Raw genomic sequence first — 9,872 nt, forward strand, 5'->3', positions numbered from 1 at the left:
ATGAAGCTGGAACTCAGTAAGAGACAGAGAACCAGATTAAGTACAAATATTTGGAAGTAAACAACACAGTCTTAGACAATCAGTGCATCAAGGAAGAAATTACAGAAGAAATCAGTAACTACCTTGAAACAAATGAATAGGACAACACAACATATCAAAACTTATGGATGCAGCAAAAGCAGTGCTGAGAGTGAAATTTATAGCCATAAATGACTACATTGAAAAAGAATAAAGAGCTAAAATCAAAGACTAACTGAACACCTGGAAGAATTAGAAAAAGAACAACAAATTAACCTGAAAGCAAGTAGAAAGAAGGAAATAAAGATTAGAACAGAGCTAAAGAAATTGAAAGTAAGGAATCGCTAGAAAAAAATTAACAAAACCAAAAGCTGGTCCTTTGAGAAAACAAATAAAATTAAATAAAACTCTTCACTAGACTAACAAAGAAAAAAAGAGAGAAGATGCAAATACCTAAAATAAGAAACTACTAGGAAAGGGCTATCTCCACTGACCCCACAGAAATAAAGAATATCATAAGAGGATACTTTGAAAAAATTGTATGCCAGCAAGATGGATAACAGATGAAATGGACAAATTCCCAGAAACACACAAACAACCTACATTGATGAAAGAAGAAATTGATGAATTCAAAAACCAATCGCAAGCTATGAGATAGAATTTGTTATCAAAAACTTCCCAACTAAGAAGAGCCCAGGATTAGACAGCTTCACAGATGAATTCCACTAAACATTCCAGAAAGACCTAACATAACTCTTCCAAAAAATAGAAGTGGAGGGAACATTGCCTAACTCATTCTATTATGCCAACATCACCCTTATATCAAAGCCAAACAAAGATGCCACAAGAAAGGAAAACTATAGACCAATCTCTCTAATGAACCTAGATGCTAAAATCCTCAACAAAATACTTGTTAATGGTATATTGTGTTAATGTATAACACATCGAATGAGTTATACATCATGACCAAGTGAGTTTCATCCCTGGTATGCAAGGAAGTTTTAACATAAAAAAATCAATCAATATAATACACAACATTAACAGATCAAAAGAAAAAATATCACATGATCATCTGTATTGATGGAGAAAAAGCATTTGACAAAGTATATCACCCTTTCCTGATAAACACACTTTTTAAATTTTTATTGTATTTTTTGAAGATATATAGATCAAAAAAATGTTACATTAAAAAATACAAGAAGTTCCCACATACGCCACCCCCCACCCTACCCCTACTCTTCCCACATCAACAACCTCCTTCATCATCGTGGCATATTCATTGCATTCAGTGAATACATTTTGGAGCACTGCTGTACCACATGGATTATAGTTTACATTGTACTTTACACTCTCTCCCAATACATTCACTGGGTTATGGCAGGATATATATTATACAGCATCTGTCCCTGCAATATCATTTAGGTCAACTCCAAGTCCCAAAAAATGCACCCACATCACATCTCTTCTTCCCTCTCCCTGCCCTCAACAACTAATGTGGCCACTTTCTCCACTTCAATGCTACAATTTCTTCCATCACTACTCACAATAGTTCTGTAGTAGGATATCAGTAAGTTCACTCCAATCCATATTTCATTCCTCCATCCTATGGACCCTGGGATGGTGATGTCCACTCCACCTCTAAATCAACAAAGGGCTTAGATCCCTCATGGATGATGGATGCAATTCTCCTGCTTGCAGTTGTAGGCATCTCGGTTCCTTGATGCGCTGGCTGACCATCTTCACCTCCCTGTTAGCTGACCTGGGTAAGTCTAATGAACCAGAAAGTAGGAGCTGCAACTACACTGAGGCTCAGGCCCTAGCTGGCTCATGGACAGTCCAGAGATTCAAGTCTCCTGGGTATACTCCAACCCCAGCACCAACCACAGGTTCAGTAAAAGTGACAGAAGAGGCATGTGTAGAGAGGTAACATCTGAGTCCAACTTCATCACACTCAGGAACACAAATTCCAAAGTAGGGCCCACTGACAAGGCACTGAACTCCTGAACTACCTGCCATGATCATAGAAGCTGTGTGTCTCCATAGCCCTCAGGAGAACTAGTACCTGGGGTTGTATCTACTTTGGCTGTCTCTGGGATCTGCTGAGGTATGTGTAGGTGTTGAACCTACTGATGACCTCCTGACTCATTTTTGAAGAGTCTTAGCCATATAATCCCATTTGTATTTACTATTTCCCCCTTTTATTCAAGGTCTTTTTCTAGTTGCATCACCAGTTAGTGATTGGTAGTAATCCCTTAGCGCTAGGGAGGCTCACCCCCAGGAGTCATGTCCCACACTGGGGGAAAAGTAATGTATTTACATGCTGGGTTTGGCATAGAGAGTGACCACATTTAAGCAACATGGAGGCTCTCAGGAGGCAACTCTTAGGTACTCTGCAGTTCTAGGCCTAGTTCAAATTTCATAAGCATAGTCATCAGTATCAAGGGCTCATCATTGGATCATCCTTCTTCACTGGTCTTTGCCTTTGCATTTGGGGGATTGTTGCTGTTCCATTGGGGAATGTGACAGAACTTCCCTGACTAGGGACTCAGCACTCCCTGAGTTGTTGTTTGTAACTGTAACTACTATGAAAATACACAATGAATATCTGAATATTTTTATATACCCTATATACATGCTCTGGAGAACCATGTACCCCCATGTACCCCCATCAATAACACCCCACACCAGCATTCTTTCCCTGGCATAGTTGAAAGCTTCTGTGGTCCAAAACTTCTTCAAAAATGAAGCCTAATACATTTCCAAATTCAATTAACAGGAAAATGGAATAGTAATGATAGGTTTAAAGATTAGAAATAAAATACATACTAATTTAGAAAAAACAAAATAAAGTAAAAATAAATTGGATATTAAAAATGAAAAATATCGTAAAACTTTGTTTTGACGTTTTGCCTTTCATCACTATAATAGGTGTTGCCCTGCATGTACAGTGGCAAGGCAATTTCTTTTCTTCCTTAGTGTCTACATCCTTTTTTTTTCTAATTTTTAATTTTGTCTTCAGAAAAGTTTTAGATCACAGTAAAGTCACATATACAGTATAGGGGACTCCCATATATCCAATGAAAGTGTTCCACAAGATCATGCAAAGATGGATATAGGACATGTTAAATTTCACGAAAAATGTATAAGTCTATAGGCTAAAATGTAAACCATAATGTAAGTCATAATGTAACTAAAATTTTAGAAAATTATACAGTCTAAAATATAAACCATAATGTAAACAAAAATGGAGCCATGTTTGATAACTATGTTTCAATATCCGTACATCATCTGCAGTATATTTAACATGAACATGTAAAAAGATCGTTGCTGGGGAAGGGGGAAAAATGGGTTATCCTGAAATGGGTTTATGTATAATAATTAATAATACAAACTTTCACAAAAGCACTGGAATGGCATCTTTTTCTGGTACGGATGTAGATGCAGCAAACCTCAGGGAAACATTCAATAACTTGAAATATCAAGTCAACAATAGAAATTATCTTACATGTGAAGAAATTATGGAATTGTTACGCAATGTTTCTAAAGAAGATCATAGCAAAAGAAGCAGTTGTTTTTGTGTGTGTGTGTGTGATTCTAAGCCATGGTGAGGAAGGAATGATTTTTGGAACAGATGGACCTCTTGACCTGAAAAAATTAACAAGTTTCTTCATAGGGGATAATTGTGGAAGTCTAACTGGGAAACCCAAACTTTTCATTATCCAGGCCTGCAAAGGTACAGAGTTGGACTGTGGCATTGAGGCACTTGGTTACTATTCCTGGTGAAATTCAAAGGATGGATCCTGGTTTATCCAGTCACTTTGTGCTATGCTAAAACTCTATGCTTACCAGCTTGAACTTATACACATCCTTACTCGGGTTAATCAAAAAGTAGCAATAGAATTTGAGTCCTACTCTCTTTACTCTTTTTTTCATGAAAAGAAGCAGATTCCATGTATTGTGTCCATGCTCACAACGGAACTGTATTTTTAGCACTAAAGAAATGGTTATTTTTTTTTTAGTTTGTATGTCAAGTGTGAAAATGTTTGATATGGTATTTTCCTCTGTCATTTAAATCTAGCCTAAGACTTCAGAATTACTTTGAAACAGACCTTTTTCATGCAATATCATCACTGTGAAACTACCTCAGACTGAAAATCTGGTAGTTGAAACTGAACTTAATTAGGTAAGCAAACTGAGTTGACTCTTTTAAGCCTAAATGCAACATTAATAGAGGAGTAGAGTTACAAATAATAAGGTGCTAGAAGGCCACTGGCATAAGCACCCTCATTTATCTCACTAGCTACTAGGGAAATGCAAATCAAAACAACAATGAGATATCATTTTACACCCATTGCACTGGTGGGTATTAAAAAAATCAGAGGACTACAAATGTTGGAGAGGATACGGATGAAAGGGAACACTTACCCACTGCTAGTGGGGATGTAGAATGGTGCAGTCATTGTGGCAGTTAGTTTGGCAGTTCCCCATGAAGCTAACTATGGAACTGCCCTATGACCAAGCATTCCAATGCTGAGTATATATCCAGAATAATTGAAAACAGGGACATAAACAGATATATGCACACTAATATTCATAGTGGCATTATTCCCTATTCCCTATTGCCAAGCAACACAAATGTCCATCAACAGATGAATGGATAAACAAATTGTGGTACATACATACAATGGAATATTACTCAGCTGTAAGAAGGATTGCAATATTAGCATGTGGGACAACATAGATGAATCTTGAGGACCTTATGTTGAGTGAAGCAACTAGTCACTAAAGGATAAACATTACAGAGCAAGTTACAGCATTCATTCTTATGAAATAAGCAAATTGAGCAGACTCACAGACCTAGAGTCTGAAAGATAGGTTATCAGGAGACAGACAGGGAGTAGAGGGTGGTGATCTGATGCTCAATATGGGCAAGGTCTGTAGGGAAGTGTTGGAGAGTGGATGGGAGTGAGAGTGATACAGAGAAGTGTTTGGGTTCAATGGCGCTGGAATATGAGGTGGAATAGAGTGGGGATGTTGGCTTGGACTATTGGTGGAACTCGGGGGAGGGATAGAGGAAGAAGCAGATGAACCCTGGGGATGTGTAGGTCTGTGGTTAAAACTACAATGATGGCAAGTGGAGGTTATTGGTGCAGGGTGTAAAGGGTGAGGGGGAATATGGAGGATAGAGCACACCTGTGACATGCTTCTATGGAATGTGTATGTGTTCACCTTGCCATAGTGTGTTATCAGTGGGTGGAGACCCACACAATAAAGAGGAAAATATTGAACTCTCATACTCAGGTCATGCTATGTTCTCAGATAGAGGGGCAAGAGTTTCTCAAAAACATAAGCAGTGCCTAATAAAAGAAAGACCAATATGGTAAGCCCTCAATGTTATTGCAAGTGACTATGAATCTTTTTCTTCAAAAAGTGAGACTTAGTGGTTACCATAGGTCCTGAGAGAAGGGTAGAGAAGAATAGAATAGATGGAACATAGGGCATTTTGGGAATGTTGGAATTGTTCTGCATGATCTTGCAATAATTTTTAATTTCATGAAAATTTATAAAAGTGTACAGTCTAAATTGTAAATCATAATGTAAACCACTGACCATGATTAGTAGCAATTCTTCAATATTTGTACATCAATTTTAACAAATGTATCATTCACATGTAAAATGTTATTAATAAGGAAGAGGGGAAAGGAGAGGGCATTGGGTATATGGGAATCCCCTATATTCTTTACATGACTTTTCAGTAACCTAAAACTTCTCTGGAGTCTAAAAAAAGAAATAAGACACTGGGGGAATAAATGGAAGAAAATGTCACTGTATAGACAAGACAACAGATCTTACAGTGATGAAAGACATAATGTCTAAAATTTTTCTTGTTATTACAAATTATTTTTTAATTTTTTTGTATTTTATATGTTATTTTTAAACCTATCCTTTTTTTTTATTGGCTTCATCTTTGGAAAGGTTTTGGATTGTAGAAGGGTCATAGGTGTGGCAGAGGAGTATCACTGGTGTGAGGTTTTGGTGATGGGGAATGAATTGGAGAAGTTTCATCTGGCACTTACCTCTAAGGCATATGAATGTGCTCAGGTGGTCATGGGGCATTGTCAAGGTGGATGGAGATCCACACAATAACTGAAAAAATATAAAATTCTCATCCTCAGGAGTACTGCTACATTCTTTAATGGGACAGCAAGAATCCCCCAAGAACAAGAGTGGTGCCTAGCGAAGGAGGACAGACCATTGCGCCAGGTCCTTGATATTGATGTTTGTACTTATGAACATTTTCTTCTGAAATTGAAACAACCTACAATTATATGTCACCTAAGAGTTACCTAATGAGGGCCTCCTTTTTGCTCAATCGTGGCCTTACTCTAAGCCGAACTCAGCAAATAAGTGAACTACTGTCCCTGCAGCATGGTATTTCTCGCAGAGATGAGGCTCCCTGGCACCAAAAGATTATTACCAAGCACCAACTAGCAATGCACCTGGAAAAAGACCTTGACCATAAGGTGAAAAATGCTAAATACAAATGCATTTTTATAGCTAAGGTATTTCAAAGTAAGTTGGGAGATCATTCCAGAGGTTATGCTTATGTATGTCTCAGTATGATCTCATTGAATGCCACAATAAATAGTGCCTCAAATAGTGGAGCTTCCAAGGGCTCTAGAGACATCCAGACCCTATAGGCAAGACAGACAACTAAGGAGTTTGGCACCATGCTAATGCACCTTACTTTCGAATTTATGCTCCCTAGTGTGACAGAGATTAATTCATTTGTGGTTTCCTTGCACATGGCTCTTCTGCCCCTTCAATTTGAATTTATAGGTAGCAGTATATTTGATAGGTGAATATCCAAGAGACTTAAATCTTTGGTCAATCCATGTGCCAGTTGGGCCCTGAATCTCAGCAGAGTTACAACACCTACTCTTCATTAATTGGACTCACCCAGGACAATTAACAAGGTTATGATGATAGAAAATACCCATCCCAAGGAACAGAGAGAGTCTGCAACTGCAAGTAAGTTAGATCCAGTCATTTGATTCATAAGATTTAAGTTCCCTCTCAATTAGACGCAGAGTGGGCATCACCAAACCCAAATCCTGAGGATTGGGGAATGAACAATACTAAACTAGATTTACCAGTATTCTACCTTAGAATTATTGTCATTCTAGCAATGGAAGAATTTGTATCATTAATATAAAGTTAGTGACTACCAGATGCTCTGAGGGGAGGGAGAGCAAAAAATAGGAGTTATAAGGGGGCATTTTCAGGACAATGAAACTGCCCTGCATGATTTTTCAATGATGGCTACAGGCCATTATATATTTTGTCATAACTTATAAAATTGTGTGGGAAAGACTGTAAACTATAATCCATGTGTAGTGACAGTGCTTCAATATGTGTTCATCAACTCTAACAAATGTACCACACTAATGAAGGATGTTGTTAATGTGGGAAAGTGTGGAATGGGGAGGGAGTTGGGCATATTGGAATCCCTTTATTTTTATGTAATATTTATGTAATCTACAGATTCCTTAATTAATTTTTTTAAAAAGTACCATCCATGGACTTACTGCATGTCGTATCCAAAACCATGGTATTCCACACAGCATTGTTTCTGATTATGGAAACACTTCTCAACAAATGTTGTATGGGAATGGGCACATGCTCATGAAATTCACTGGTATTTTCATGTTCCCCATCATTCTGATGCAACTGGTTTAATAGAAAGGTGGAAGGGTCTTTTGAAGACTCAATTACAGTGCCAACTAGGTGGCAATACCTTGCAGGGCTGGGGCAATGTTTACCAGAATGCTGTGTATGCTTTAAATCAGCATCCACTCTACAGTGCTGTTTCTCCCATAGCCAGGATTCACAGGTACAGGAATTAAGGGATGAAAATGGAGTAACACCACTCACTATTCCCCCTAGTGATCCACTAGGAACATTTTTGGTTCCTGTCCCTGAAACATTTAGCTCTGTTTGTCCACAGGTCTTAGTTCCAAAAAGAAGAGTACTGCAACCCAGAAACAAAACAATTATTCCATTGAACTGGAAGTTAAAACTACCACTTTGGGCTCTTCATGCCTCTAAATCAACATGCAGAGAAAGATATTACTATACATGCTGGGGTGATTAATCCTGACTGTCAAGGGGAAATAAGTGCAAATGTCTTATGGAAATAAAGAGTTTGCCTTGAATACAGGAGATCCCCTAGGATGTATCTTAGTACTGCCATGTCCTGTGATTGGAGGCAATGAAAAACAAACAACCGAATCCAGGCAGGACTAATAATGGCCTAGAAACGCCAGGAATGTAGTTTTTGGCCAACACCCCCTCCCCCAGGCAAAGACGCATGGCCAGCTAAGGTGCTTGCTGAGAGTAAAGGGAACATTGAATGGGTAGTGGAAGAAGGTATTTATAAATATGACCACATGATCCTTATTTTTATTAATATTTTTGTATATGTACATAAAACAAATAGTTTTGTTTTCTTATTGTTTCCCTTTATCATAAGATATAAAGTTGTATTAGTTTCATGTTGTGTATTTAAGGATGTCCAGTTTAAGAATGACGAATACCCAAGTACTTGCACCCTATTCTGGAGGGATTTATTGCATTTCCAATTGTATGCAGGACAGCTGAGTACTGTTAGGTGAAATCTGTACATGTGTATATTGTTTTTATTTGGAAATTTAGTGTGGTTTAAGGTGAGGTGTATGGCTGCCAAGTTGACAAAGGGTAGCTCTGATTGTTAGGCTACTACATCAACTCAGCCAGGTAATGGTGTCCAGTTGTTTGGTAAAGAAAGCACTGGGTTAATTGTAATAAAAGTGCATTTCATGGACTTTAATTATCAGTCATTTGATTTTATATATGGCTGATAACATCTATAATCAACTGAGGAGATTGCCATAAGCAATAAGTGACTTCTCATCTGGTCAATCGAAGGCCTTAAAAGGAAAAGTGATTTATGCCTTCAGAGAGAGAATTTCTCTCTCTTTCAGACAATCAGCATGTCCTGGTGAACTCATCCAGGACCTTCATCACAATCCTTTGATTGCAGTCTAGGCTAAAGAATTCAAACTTGTGAATCCCCTTGGTTATTGAGACAACTTTATAAAATATTTTTCTATTTACAAAGATCTCCCATTTGTTCTGTTTCCCTAGGAACGCTGACTAATACTTCAAGTTTTATATCCCTACTCTATTTCAGCTTCCAAGAGAAAACTCTTCAAAGCCATTGTCTACAATCATATAATTTTTAAAATCATATTTTATCTCAAAAGGAAAGTTCATACTTTACATCGGGTACAAACAAATAAGGAAGTTATATTTAATGAAAACAAGCAGGAGAAATCAAAGGAGAGGCAAGACTTTTGTCTAAGGACCTAGAGTAAAATAATTCACTGTCAAAAGAATATTGAGCTTATATTGTTTTACTTGTCCCAATATATCCCTTGGACTGATAAAACTGCCACCACAGAATTGTTAGAAATGTAGACCCTTAGGCCCCAACCCAGGTTTTTAGATTCAAAATCTCCATTTTAAGAAGATTCCCAGTGTTTTGTAGGTATGATACATTTGAGAAGTACTAATCCATGTCACCTCCTGTCAAAATGACTCTCATTAATGAATTAGAAAAGCAGAAAAAGTCCAACCCAATACCTCATTTCAACACTAAATGTAATATTTTCTCCTAATCACTTGCCTAGACATTTACAGTTTCATTTTCTGTTCCTGTGTAATTTGAAATTATTTAGGGAATGAGGGCTTTTATGGATTGAATTATATCCCCCACAAAGTCATGTTCAATTCTTTATGCCATATCCTGTGGA

The 9,872-nt window shown here is 37.6% G+C and overlaps 1 pseudogene; it reads left to right on the forward strand.

Moving 5' to 3' along the window:
- Positions 1 to 3,362: 3,362 nt before the first annotated feature.
- LOC111765274 (caspase-3-like) lies at positions 3,363 to 4,008 on the forward strand (annotated as a pseudogene).
- Positions 4,009 to 9,872: the final 5,864 nt, after the last annotated feature.

Source organism: Dasypus novemcinctus, chromosome 1, assembly GCF_030445035.2.
Source record: "Dasypus novemcinctus isolate mDasNov1 chromosome 1, mDasNov1.1.hap2, whole genome shotgun sequence".
Classification (NCBI taxonomy): Eukaryota; Metazoa; Chordata; class Mammalia; order Cingulata; family Dasypodidae; genus Dasypus; species Dasypus novemcinctus.